General features: G+C 42.0%; 1 long non-coding RNA gene across 1 annotated transcript; it reads left to right on the forward strand.

Moving 5' to 3' along the window:
• The first annotated feature begins 7,295 nt into the window (after window positions 1–7,295).
• Window positions 7,296–7,886, forward strand: LOC107122386. Its single transcript, XR_001482915.1, has 3 exons — window positions 7,296–7,354; window positions 7,529–7,614; window positions 7,818–7,886. It is a non-coding gene; the product is annotated as an uncharacterized LOC107122386 (long non-coding RNA).
• Window positions 7,887–14,283: the final 6,397 nt, after the last annotated feature.

A 14,283-nucleotide genomic window follows, 5' to 3' on the forward strand; every position in this document is an offset into this window, starting at 1 on the left:
TAGTCACAAAGCTACAGAATTGTGGAGCAAGTAATTTGAGTACTAGAGACAAAAATTGTCAGCACCCGTGATCTACTGTAGCAATCGTTTGTATGGGTTCATAGCAGGAATTAAGTTGACTTGTTGTAGGTTTTATTACCATTCCTGTCCAGTCGTAGAAAAGGGAGAGGAATAAGAGAGACAATTTAGCAAAGTGATGTTTAGGAAGTCTTCCAAATATCTTAGTGAGTCTTTAAAACAATATTCTTAAATTGTTAGTACTGCTCTGGGAGATTTTTTACTTAAGTAGCAACCCTCAGAAAGAATGCTGGCCTGTGAAAATTACAGAGCTAAGTGAAATTTCCCTTCTGTAATTGCAGCCCTTGAATATTTTATGTAATAAACTTATATTTCCAGTTAGTCCTTAGTGAGTAACGTCTTGTCTAATAAGCTTGTTTGAGTTTGTATGATAATATTTTCCTCTTTTCTTTGGCAGAGTTTTTAAAAAGCCTGGTTCTCTATATAGTAATGTTGTGAGAGGCTAGTGATCTCTGAATGAACACAGAATAACACACAACCCACACTTTGAAGTATCCCTCAATCATTTGAAGGCTGATAAGGTTCCACATAATATACTTGTTGACAAATTGGGAAAATGTGATTTGGATCCTATGACTGTTAGGGGCATCTGTAACTGGTTGACAGATTGCACCCAAAGAGTGCTTGTGAATGGTTCCTCATCTTCTTGGAGAGGAATGCTTATTAAATTTGGAGATGATACTAAATTGGGAGGGGTAGGAAATACGGTCGAAGACAGAGTCAGGATACAGGGTGATCTTGACAGGCTGGAAAACTGGGCTAAAACAAATAAACTGAATATCAATGGGATAAATGTAAAATTCTGCATTTAGGTAGGAAAAATCAAATGCATAATTATAGGTTGGGGGAGACTTGTCTTGGCAGTAGTACGTATGAAAAGGATCTAGGGGTCTTAGTAGGGGTCTTAGTAGACCATACACTGTACATGAGTCAGCAGTGTGATGTGGTTGCTAAAAAGGCAAATGCAATTTTGGGCTGTATCAACAGAAGTATAGTGTCCAGATCACGAGATGTGATGGTTAGGGTTACCACTTTACTCTGCTCTGGTTAGACCTCATCTAGAGTTTTGTGTTCAGTTTTGGGCACCACAATTTAAAAAGGATATAGACAAGCTGGAAAGACACTGTCCATCTTTGAAGATATGAATTGTGTTTAGTAGAGCTACTCATAGCCAGCACGAGAACGAGGTCTATACAGATACAAATGGGATTGTTACGTGAGAAAAGAACATTTTGACACCGAATTTTGACAAAGATTCAGAAACGAACTTGCAAAACTCGAGATGTTCGTCAATTTCACCTAAATTCACCTATGGAATAAAGAAGAAAATTATTACAGCTTCAGGAAATTTTTCCTTTGTTCTATGTATGTGTGAACTTCTTACAGCAATCACCCTTGGTTTGGAGTTCGTCATTATTAATTTGCTGTACCCTTGAATGACTGATAGCCTGGAGAGGAGACAACTGAGAGGTGATATGATAACCATCTTCAAGTACTTGAAGGGCTGTCATCTAGTGGATGGTGTGGAGGTATGTTATGTTGCTCCAGAAAGTCAGTCTGGTAAGAAAAAATATATACAGATGTGTGCTAGATGCCCAGAGAATAATACAATGACAAAAGAGACTAGATTAAAGTCATAACATTATTTAATGTCTAGTAATGGAAAAAAACCCACTTATTCGTTCATAGAAAAAATACAAACATCAATAAAATTACACATAGCAGTCTGCTCCAAACTCTCTCAGTAAATATCCTTCGAATAGTCTTGTATTCTCAAAAGCATTCTGCTCCAAATTCAATCTCTCTTTCAACACTTATTCTGGATATTTATGTGTTTCAGACCTCTAGTCTTTCCTCAGGAACAAATCCTATATAGGAATCTCACATTCAATGTTACCTTCAAGTTGACACCTCGATTAATTTACATTTTTGTTAATCTACTTGGGCAAGGTCTCCTCACTTATTCGGCCACGGAGTGCCTGGGGATGGGAAGGCAGAGCTGATTCAGGGTCCCAAATGAAAGCCGAATAAGATTGGCTTTTATTCAGAAGCACCTTATCGGCAGCTGAATCAGATTAGAGAATCTGATTCAGCTTAACTAATACCGAAAAAATACCAATAAGGTATTCTTCGGGTATTTTTTCAATTCAGCAAAGCTGAATGCACACCCATACTGTGGATATAGACAGGACAGACAATGGTGCCATCAAAGAAAAGATTAAGGAATACTCAGATTTATGAGCTACCTTCCCCTAAACAATTAAGACTGAACAGTTACTTCTCAAGAGTTAATCCTCCATTGCATGGCACTCCTCCTAAGAATGAATATAAGACACTGAGTTTTTTAAGTGACTCTCTTCAAGAGGAGCAACATCTGGATAATTAAGGTGGAAATGAAATTTCTTTTAGTCAAGAGAATAGTATTTAAACCTTGCTAACTTCCCAGACCCTGCTAATTGCAGATACTGTGAGCAAGATTTGTGTGAAATTAGAGGAGATTTGGGGGGAAATTCAAAGAGCAGGAATTAAAAACTCATGAGATGGGAAGTAGAATAAAATGGATCAGATGGAGGTGAAATGGGGTACCATTTCTTTCCCAGGCTTGAAATCAAAACTGATATTTCATTTAATCAAGAATTCATCCCAGTTTAGCCTGTATAAGGTCAAACCACTAATCAGTCCTTACAGATATTTACTTCTGACCTGGGGATCTAGGTACCAGAAACTATACATGTACAGAATTAATCTGATGGATCATATAGTTTTGAGGAAAAGTTTTAGAACTTGGAGTGTTATGCTTAATTTAGAACTTCTATGATTTTGAATTTTTTAATGTGTAGGACACTAATGTTGTCTCACTTTGGTATTTACCCTGCTGGGTTTTTTAGGAATCAAAATGTCAATCCTCTAATCTCTGGGGGGGGGGGGAACAGAGGATAAGGGAAGTGAGATCATCAGATGTTTTTGCGCAAGAGGGCAATGAGTCAACATCAGAGTTTGGATTTTGTGCCCATTGTTTCAACTAGGATCTGTTCTCAGTGGACCTCTGGTCTGATCCACCAGGACTCTTTGTATATGTTCTTATGATAGCTGCACCTTTTCTGCACAGATGTTATTTTGGTATTGCCATTTACAGATTTGGTATTACCATTTGCAAATTAGTACAGTAGCTTATACAACCCATTTAAATCCCTCATGTCCCTTTTGTGTGATTTACTTTATCCAAAATAATTTGAACAACTAAATTACAGGAAACAATCCTTTTTGTAAGAATCTTGAAATATCTTCTCCTGCTCATACTTTCTCATTACTTAGCCATGATAATAGGCAAAAACAGATTCTGAAGAGCATTATTTTTAACAGTAATGCTGATACAGGCCAAAAACTCTTAAAATAATCCCAGATGCATATCTCCCAGGATGCCCGATTTCGAGATAATAGGACTTTTTTTTTTTTTGCTAAAGATCTAGGTACTCTCATTTCTGCATTGCTGATGAAAGTCCTCTAAATTGGACCAAAATATATCAGAGACATCTAGAAATGTGTGCACAGTTTATTCTCCCAAGACAGTAGGAATTATAGTCCCTTCATACTGTAGTTACTTCCATATGAATTCCCTGTGCAAAACTCCAGTCTCTGCTTCTTTATTGGCACATTTATGCTATCTTTTGCGGGTTGTATTGTTTTGTTTCCGCCTTTTCTTTCGCCAGTTATGGTCTATTGCTACTTCCTCTTTCAGGGATCCACACAAATTTTAACCCTTTCCTGGATTCACATGCTTTCTTTATTTCCTTGTCTGATTTAAGGAGCTCTGTACCACCAGAATGAAGATGTTCCCACACTTAGCAGAAATTCCCTAGGTAACACAGGGAGCAAATTTTAATGTTAATTAAAGAAAGGCAGGAGCCAGGCTGCTCTCCATTATGTCCAGACCTAACTTTTGCAACTTTTAAGCTTCCCACTGCCTCAATGGACACAATGACAGGGAGGGGAAGAAGCAGAGATTTACTCTTCTGATCTCCACTGGGGAGAAAGGTGTGGTATAAATGAAGGAAATAAGTAAACAAATACTCTTCCATTGTGTCCAGGTCAAGTTCAGTTCTGGAAGAGTGCTAATTTTTTATTAACTTTTATATTTTATGATGATTTTGGTGTCTTGCCTTTGAATGTAGTCTACTTTGTGAACAGTGCTTTTGAAATACTATACAAAATTTATGCATAGATAGATAAATCATCATTATATGTTCTACCATTTCTGCAATTGTTGCTGATGCTGCAAACAGCAGGATACTGTGAGATCTATTCTGGAAAGGTGGGTTTTAAATAAACAAATTTATCTTTTGGAGATCTTTTGTTATTTACACTTAAAGATTCTGGATGTGACCTCAAGGACAGTGAATTCCTGTTGTTCCCACAGTTGTTAACTGGAAGATAAAGGTCTCCAAGAATGCCACTTTATAAGTCCTGAAAGTATATGTTCAAAAAGACAATTCCAATCTAGGGGGGGGGAGTGTGATCCATCCTATTTATCTTTCTATAGTTCTTTGATGTTGATTTTCTGGTCTACACTCTAATATTCTAAGCAAATGGAACACTTACCTATTTCTCATTTTTTAAGTCATCAAGGAGTGCTAGTAAGCCAGAAAATAAGACATAAATCTAAGTATAATCCAAGTAGATCTCCTTCTCTCATATTTTGTCTTCAGAGAAGCACTGTGCTCATTTCTTAAATTAGAAATTCAAAATTTATTGTGCATTCTTAAGTGGCTTCTAAATGTTCTGGTAATACATTGACAATAAAGAACTTCCATGTCCATCTACTTAATACAGAAGGTGAGTCAGTAGCACAAGAAGATGTAGCCTTGGGAGAGCAAAAGCTGGCAGAGAGCCTTCTGCTACATCTTATTATTCTGATGAGGTGATTAAATGTAAAACTGTTACTGTGTCATTTTCCTAGTTGTTTCGTTATGGATTCAGGAAGAGTAGCAAGTGTTTAAGGAAAAGTAATAGGGAGATGTTACTTTTATAAATCCTGTCCTTATATATAAATGTGTTTTCACATGGCAACATTCTATGCGCGGCAAAATCAGTTGGTCCTCTCATCTGCCAACCAGAAGGTCTCCTGAGTCCTGCCCACAGAACCACTGCCCACCCAAATTCGCCTCACAACAGTTTCACCTCAGGAGAGAGGATGCCTTCTTGTGTGCAGCCTTAAAGCAGCAGTGACCCTGTTCCAGCAGCCACTTTTTGTGCCTGCCTTTTGAGGCAGCAAGTGGAGGGACAAAGAGGGGCCTCCCCCTCCTCCAGGGATTGCACCCACCTGTCCAGGAAGGAAAGGTGAGGTGAGGCACTGGGACAGGATGCATTGAGGCCTACCACGGCAGCAGACGGCGGTCAGATGGCCATTCAGCAGGCCCCTGAGCAACCACCACAGCAACAAAGAGGGGCCTCCCCCTCCTCCACGGATCCCAGACAGGCCCGCCCGCCTGTCTGGGAAGAAGAGGTGAGGCGAGGCGAGGCTCTGGGACAGAACAGATTGGGGCCTACTGCGGTGGCAGGCAGATGGCCGAACAGCCATTCGGCATGCCCCTCATTGACCACCACAGTGACAAAGAGGGGCCTGCCCCTCCTCCAGGGATGCCTCCGTCCACCCACCTCCGCCCACCCACTGGGAAGGAGAGGTGAGGCAAGGTGTCAGGACAGGATGGACTGGGGCCTACTGCAGTGGCAGGCAGCCAGGCAGCCATTGCCCCAGCCCCTAAGCAACAACCAGAGTGAAAAAGAGGGGCCTCCCCCACCTCCAGTGATGCCTCCGCCTGCCTGTCCGGGAAGGATAGATGAGCCAAGGCAGTGGAACAGGAGGGATCAGGGCCGACCCTGGTAGCAGGCGGCCGGGCTGGCGGGTGTTGGCCCAGCCCCTGAGGATAAGCAAAGAGGAGGCCTCAGAGGGCTGAGCCAGTAAGACCACAGCCAGGATGATTCAAGGTCCCCCAGGAGGACTCTCAGTTAGACTGTGGGGGGAAGGGAGGCTTCCTGTAGCCAACGGGGGCCAGAGGGGCCAAAACGGTTGGGGTGGGTTTCTCTCAGGGGAGCTTCACTTTACCTCCCACCCTGCATCTCCTGCTGCAGACCCAGATCTGAGCCAGCTTGCCTCCCCCCCCCGGTCTTTGGTCTTGGAACAGGGGCAGTGGGGGCTGGTGTGTCTTCATGTGTTCTAAGGGACGGTCAGTGTTTCACAGGGGTCCCTATGGGGTTCATTCTCCTCCTCAACCCCGAGAGCCTGGCTTTTGGGGAGGGGGCGGCATGAAGGGCCTTTCTTTGCCTAAGATGCAGTCCTCCTGGCTTCATTTCATTCCTGCAAACTTTTTACCACATCCTCAGAACTTTAATGCTCAGTTAAAAGGGGCTCATCTTGAAGGTGCCCAGTTTGCCTGGGCATCCTGGAGGTTTCTGGCCATCTTCAGGGCATGGATCAGGGATCAGTGGGGGAGGGGGGGGGTTGGACTAGATGACCCTGGAGGTCCCTTCTAACTCTATATATCTCTGTGATTCTCTCTCTCTCTTTCTGATCACCCCACTCTATTCGGCACACAGAGGCCATCAGTATGGCTGCAGCATCAGGCCACGGGGTTCTGATTCTATGTTGGGCAGCTGCACATGTTCTCCCACAAAGGGGCACGGGGTCTGATTCACTATAGAGTGGCTCCATGTGTTCTCTCCCAACAGGGCCAGGGGGTCTGATTCAGTATAGAGCATCTCCATGTGTTCTCTCTCTTACAGGGCCTGGGGGTCTGATTCGGTATATGGTAGTTCCATGTATTCTCTCCCAATACAGCCAGGGGTCTGAATCAGTGTTGAGCAGCTGCACACATTATCTCACAAAGGGGCCAGGGGTCTCATTCACTGTACAGTGTCTGATACACTATACACTATACATACTATACTCCATGTGTTCTCTCCCTACATGGCCAGGGGACTGATAAGTTGACTGAAGTTGTGTCCATGCAGTGCAGCAGGAGAGGCAGTCCTGCAGGACTGTGGATTAAACCCAGTTACCTCTGCAGAACAGGAAACATTAATAGACACTTTGGGCACAGCACACGAAAACTTTACACACAAGGTCCCAAATGTTTCAAAAATGCAGCATCCATCCTTGATGGCTAACATCACTTTGTGCTTTACTTTCTACAGACAACACTTCTGATTCAGAGAACCACAACAATCTCAGGAGACTAAGACAGCTGTGAGAAGACGCCCATACATGTTACAGGACCAGGTCAGTGCACAAGACATGGGCAGAATGTTCCAGTACAACAATGCCCTCCTGCACATTTCTGTGCATCATTCCCAGAATGTGGGAACAAGATCTTTAGACAACACAATCCACTGTTTCATAGATTCAGCATCCATCCTTACAGAATAACATCACTTCATGCTTTACTTTCTACAGACAACACTGCCGATTCAGTGGACCTCACAACTCACAGGAGACTGAGACAGCTGTGAGAAGACATGCTGTTCACGTTACAGGACCAGGTAAGTAGACAAGAGATGGGGGAAATGATCCAGTTCAATAATGCCCTCTTGCGCATTTCTGTGCACCATTCGCAGAATGATGGTCCTCTAGGCACAACACCTTTAGACAAAACAATCCAATGTCTCATAGATGCACCATCCATGATCGCTAACATCACTTCATGCTTGGTCGCTAACATCACTTCATGCTTTACTTTCTACAGACAACACTTCCAATTCAGAGAACCACAACACTCACGGGAGACTGAGGCAACTGTGAGAAGACATACCATACACGTTACAGGACCAGGTAAGTGCACAACACATGGGGAAAATGTTCCAGTACAAGAATACCCTCCTGCACATTTCTGTGCATGCTTTGCAGAATGATAGTAGTGTGGGAGCCTTCCTGGACTTCTCAGGCATGCTGCTGCACAAGACGGGAGCCATCAAAGAGTGTGTACATTACATTACAGAATTTCCCACTTTGCATTGAGGACCTCTTTTTTCATACTTCTAAATAGTCCTGATCTGTTGATTGCAGTTGTGACCATGCAGTCCAGTAGGAGACGCAGTCCTGCAGGACTGTGGATCAAACCCAGTTACCTCTGCAAAACTGGAAAAATTAATACACACTTTGGCCACAGCACACAAGATCTTTATCCAAACCAACCCAATGTCTCATAGGTGCAACATCCCTCCTTGGTGCCTGACATGACTTCATGCTTTACTTTCTACAGACAACACTTCCGATTCACAGAACCATAAAAATCACAGGAGACTGAGACAGCTGTGAGAAGACACACTGTACATGTTACAGTACCAGGTAAGTGGACAAGACATGCGGAAAATTATGAGAATATTGGGACTTCCATGTTTCTCACTTTCTACTACATGCTGCTAATATGTACTTCACCTGCTTCCAGACACTGCATTCTTTACACATAACACCTTTCTAGAGCTCATTGTATTGCGTCTACAACGAGCTTCACTACTAGTCCATCATAAAAGTCAAAGGTAAAAGATAATAAAATATACTGGATGTGTTAGAATGTAGTGGTTAGTATAACATAGAGTTTGAATTTCATCTTTTTTCTTTTCTTTTTTTTAAAAAAATAATGGTTTTTAGTCCTTGAAACCTCAAAAGTAGACTATGCCTTGTTAATATCTCAGAAGCTGAGTGAACAGTGGCTGTGTAAGGTTTCCTATTTGCAACTATTCTAAGCTTTATGCTCCTTCCTAAGGTAAGCGTTAGTAAAATAAATTTGCAAAACCAGCAATACACTCAAATTGCTTAATATCCATCATTTACATAGGGCACATAATCAGCTTTTCCTGATGAAAAATGTGTTACCTTGGTGCAGATTTTTAATTTGTTCAGTGCAAAATTTACACAAGTATTTGTGGACATGTGTTTTGCATTTTAATTAGAAAAATCTGGAGATAGTATATTTATATTCATAAAAATATTGCTGAATGACACACACATTAAAATCAACTTCAGATCTAATTATTTTGATTGCCTCTTAGTAATTATTGTTTCATTAGTAAATGTAAGACTTGGTTTCTGTTGCATATGCAAACATATACTCTAACTGTCCCTCTTTACCAGAGGAACTACCTGTCCTCTGGTAGTAATCCCTGAAAAAACTCTGTCATATTTTGTCCATTTGCTTCTTGGAGATCAGTTTGAAAACTTTGATAGTGTGTACAGATATGCATTAGAGAACATCTACTTGTCTTTCTTCCACACCATCTGCATAACTACCTATCCAGATAGCAATGTTGACAAATGATTAGCAGGTATTCTATGTTAAGTACAGTCAGATCCATCATGGGATAAGCATCCTTAAGCTTTTAGAATATGAAATTGCTGTGGCCAGTTTACTAACACATTTCAGAACTAACAAAGAGCTGTCATGAATTCAGACAGAGAAGTCTCCAGAAAAGCATAGGTAAGCTTTGTGTGCTGTAAGAATACATGAGTGTTTCTCTTTTCGGCTGTGAAATGTTGGAGGATATGCATGAATAAAGATACAGGCTGTCAATGCCAACGTCTACAGAGATGATGGCAGATTGCCATTCTTTTCTTACAAAGATCCAGTGCCTTTAAGAGTTTTCGTTATTATCATAAATTCAACAAATACTGCTTTCACTATCATTAAAAAGTAGCCCTTAGATTGAGAGAGAGGGGCCAAGTTGTAAATTCATCCCAACTACCATTTGACCCCTGTGTGGAAATAATTTCAGGTGTCTATTATAAAATTATATATTTCCAATATGTTTATCTTATGAGTCTGAGTGCTGATAGTGTTACACCCTCACAAACACGTAAAGATACACCCCTTCTTTGTACCAGGCAGTTAGCTGCTAGCATCTTAGCTTATCTGAACTGTAGTGGCTGGATGACTGGTGCAAGTGAGGCAGAGCAGGCTGTGGGTGAATGGGGTGCACCTGACAAAGTATTATATCACACAGACTAGAAAAACAGAGGTATGGGCTGAGCGAGTAGTGGGGCCATGGGGCATTGATGGTCCTTACCCTCCATGGAATCAAAATGCATGGCCCTACTATCAGTCAGTCACAGGCAAATTAGCCAGTGGAGATGTTTTGGCCATCTTGGTCCCTAGTACTCCCCAGTTAGGAACACCGGATTTTTGGGCAAGCCTTTTGGTTCATTTGGGGTTGCTTATGCTTATGGTGAGCAGTCCTTACCTCTAGGTAATCATCTCTTGCCAGTAAATAAGATGAAAATCTGGCAGGGAGAATATGATGATCTATTCTTATTATTCAGAGAGCCAGAGCTGAAAGAGAAAGGTAAGGAGGATAATAAGGAAAGGAAGAAAATACGTATGAAGCCAGCTGATAGTACATGGGATAATTGGTTGTCTGCATCCGCTATTTACATGTTGGTGGTCATACAGGTCCAAACAGAAAAAGCTTTGGTTTATAAAATATTTGGACATAATCCACAGGGCCTACACTGAGTTGCAGGTTCAGCCTGGCTTCAATACAATGAGACTTTCAGGATGAGAGCCACCCTTGACCCTGAAATGACTTAGGACAGGGAGTATCAGCAGCTCTGGTCCCAATGCCTGAGCTCTGACAGGATGGTACTCTGATAGTGGTCACCTTATCTCAAACAGATCACTTGAGCCTTATATGGCTGGTGGCAGACAGCTGGTTCAACCCAAGCTGCTTTGATGGGAGTTTAACAGTGCAGGAGAGTGCACTAAAAAGCTTTGCTGATTTCACCATGCTTGCAAATGAAGCAGTGGCTCTGCATGCTGTAGATTTAGAGGTGGGTGTGGTGATGATGACCCAAGAGAAGGCAGAAGAGGTCCAAAATGTTTTGAAGCCCTAATACACTGTCTGGGGCATTAACCCAAATATACAGATGGTGAGTACCTGTCAAAGAATTTTAGGGTAGTTTTGTTTCCATATCCCATATTTGAGTCCAAGCTGTATTTATATGACTAGCAATTTAAAGACAATTGTAGGTTTTGAGTATGTGGTTAGGGAAAAATTGGAGAAGGATCAGAAAGAGGACAGGATAGTGGGGCCATTTATGTCTGTCCCTACGGAGAACTTCAGGGTACCTCTCTTTGGTTGTTGTCTCAAAGAAAATCCCTGGCGAGTACAGGATTATTCATCACCTGCCGTACCCTAGGTAAATCAGTCACTGATGGAATAACCGATGGTTACGTTTGGTTCAGTACGCTTCATTTGACATGACCATAGGCTTGGTGAATTCTTGTGGTAGTGGTGCACTCTTAGCTAAGTGTGACATTAAGTGTCACACTTAATCCTCCTTGTGCTCCTGGAGGATTTTGAATTGCTAGGTTTCTTGTTTAAAGAGCCGTACTAGTTTGACAAGGCATTGCCGATGGGATCTTCTGTGTTTTGCTGGAATGGGCCTTTAAGGAGAAAGCAGAATTGGACAAGGTGATTCACTGTTTAGATGATTTCCTCTTTGCAGACCCTTCAGGTTCTGGGGAGTGCTCTTGGCTGCTAGCTGTTTCTCGGATCTGGCTCCAGAGCTGGGTGTGCCTTCTGTGATGGAGAAGACCAAAGGCCCAGTACAGTCACTTATTCTTAGGAATAGAAATAGATGCTGAGCAGGAGCTGCGCCACTTACCGGCAGACAAATCTCACAAATTTCGCAGACATAGGGTCCTTTTGGAGAAGATATGTGGTAGTAGGAAAGTAACGCTTGTGTGGATGTCCATTGTATTAGGCCACCTGAACTTTGCCTGAAGGGTGGTAGTGCCGGGTAGGGCCTTTTCGTGGCATTAGGTGGGCTCACTGAAAGATTAGGGTGTCAGGGCAGATTAAGGCAAACACACACAAACTACATAAGCAGAGGTAGTTGCACTGGTGACATGGTGTTTAGAGTTGTATTTTAATGGCAAAATATATCTATTGGAGAAGCACTGGCGAACTAATGATGTGGGGCTTTTTTACCCAGGATAAATGGTCTCTTCCTTGGGTCTCTGGCTAATGTATAGGGGCAAAAATTCTGCTCACTAAGGTTGTTGTTGTTGTTCAGTCGCACAGTCGAGTCCGACTCTTCGCGACCCCATGGACTAGATCCTGCCAGGCCCTCCTGTCTTCCGCTGTCCTCTGAAGTTTGCTCAGTTTCATGTTCGTTGCATCGATGACACTGTCCAACCATCTCATCCTTTGCCGTCCCCGTCTTCTTTGACCTTCAATCTTTCCCAGCATCAGGGTCTTCTCCAGTGAGTGCTCCCTTCTCATTTGGTGGCCAAAGTATTTGAGCTTCAGTTTCATTATCTGGCCTTCCAGGGAACAGTCAGGGTTGATTTCTTTTAGGATTGACTGATTTGATCTTCTTGCAGTCCAAGGGACTCTCAAGAGTCTTCTCCAGCACCATAGTTCAAAAGAATGTATTCTTCGGTGCTCGGCCTTCCTTATAGTCCAACTCTCGCAGCCATACATGACTACTGGGAATACCATTGCTTGGACCATGTGTATTTTTGTTGGCAGGGTGATGTCTTTACTTTTTATCATGCTGTTTAGGTTCGCCATCGCTTTCCTTCCAAGTAGCAGGCGTCTTTTAATTTCATGGCTGCAGTCACAGTCTGCGGTGATTTGGGATCCCAGGAACGTGAAGTCTGTCACTACTTCCACGACTTCACCTTCTATTTGCCAAGGAGTGATGGGACCGGATGCCATGATCTTAGTTTTTTTGATGTTGAGCTTCAAGCCCACTTTTGCGCTCTCCTCTTTTACCCTGAGCAAGAGGCTCTTTAGGTCCTCTTCACTTTCTGCCATTAGAGTGGTATCGTCTGCATATCTGAGGTTGTTGATCTTTTCCCCAGCAATCTTAATTCCCGCTTGTGATTCATCCAGGCCAGCATTTTGCATGATGTACTCTGCATATATATTAAATAAGCAAGGTGACAATATACATCCTTGTCGTACTCCTTTTTCTATGCTAAACCAATCAGTTGTTCCATATCCGGTTCTAACTGTTGCTTCTTGACCCTTATACAGGTTTCTCAAGAGACATGTGAGGTGGTCTGGTACTCCCATCTCTTTAAGGACCTGCCATAGTTTGTTGTGATCCACACAGTCAAAGGCTTTAGAATAGTCAATGAAGCAGAAGTAGATGTTTTTCTGATACTCTCTTGCTTTCTCCATAATCCAGCGAATGTTGGCAATTTGATATCTAGTTCCTCTACCTCTTCGAAACCCAGCTACTGCTATATTTATTTTTCATATTATTTGCTATTGATGCTTAGCTATTCAGACACTGAAATATTCAAGTGATAGAGACCTGTCCTGTGAAATCCTTAAAGGTACTGCCCAAGTTTGTCTGGGGCTATTTCTGAGCACTTCCTCCCTATGTCTATAATGTTGAAATACACATTGGACCTTTGACTGATTTAAGGTCTTAGTCATGCCTCTAGTGCTTGGATTTAAGCCAGAAGGCACTACAATCTGCGTAAAATACATTTAGAAAATTACAATTCTAGATATTAGATGAGAAAATGGGGGAAAAACACCTTTCAGATATAAGCTAGCACATGAACTCTATAACACTGTCCTTTTCAGGTGTAAGGATTCTTCTGAAATTCTCATCCAAACCTCTCCCAGCCTTTTTGAAGTAAACCATGAGGATGGAATTTGTCACTGTTTATTTTTACATTTCTAAATTTTAAATATAACACTATGTGTTGGCAGAGTTTAAACATGCAGAGGAATGGAGCACCAACGGTTTAAATAAAATAACTTGGTTTATTAAAGAAGAAATAAACTCTGATAGAACAGAGGAGAGGGAGAAAGGCTGAACTGACAGCTGTGAGAGACAGGAATGCAGGGGGAGGGCTCAATTGGAGCAAAAGTCTCCAAAGAACCAATCAGGAGACAGGAAGGACATAATTTGAAACTGTGGGAAACCCCTAATCTAGCTATACTAACTAGCAGTCCTTCAGCTGTTCCCTATAGGCTGTTCTGATCTTCTCCAAGTAGGTGCACTATAGACCTTGTGAATGAACCATTTACTGCAGGTTTCAGTTCCTTCAGTTTAACTGAGACCTTCTTTCCTCTACATACTGAATTTGTATGTGTGCATTGATGAAATACTGCAAGAGCAGTCATTCATTTATTACTTATATTTATTACATATATAGGAAATGTTATGTCTCCTGTTAACAAAGTAAAATA

This window comes from Gekko japonicus, unplaced genomic scaffold, assembly GCF_001447785.1.
Source record: "Gekko japonicus isolate JY-2015 unplaced genomic scaffold, Gekko_japonicus_V1.1 scaffold403, whole genome shotgun sequence".
Lineage (NCBI taxonomy): Eukaryota > Metazoa > Chordata > Lepidosauria > Squamata > Gekkonidae > Gekko > Gekko japonicus.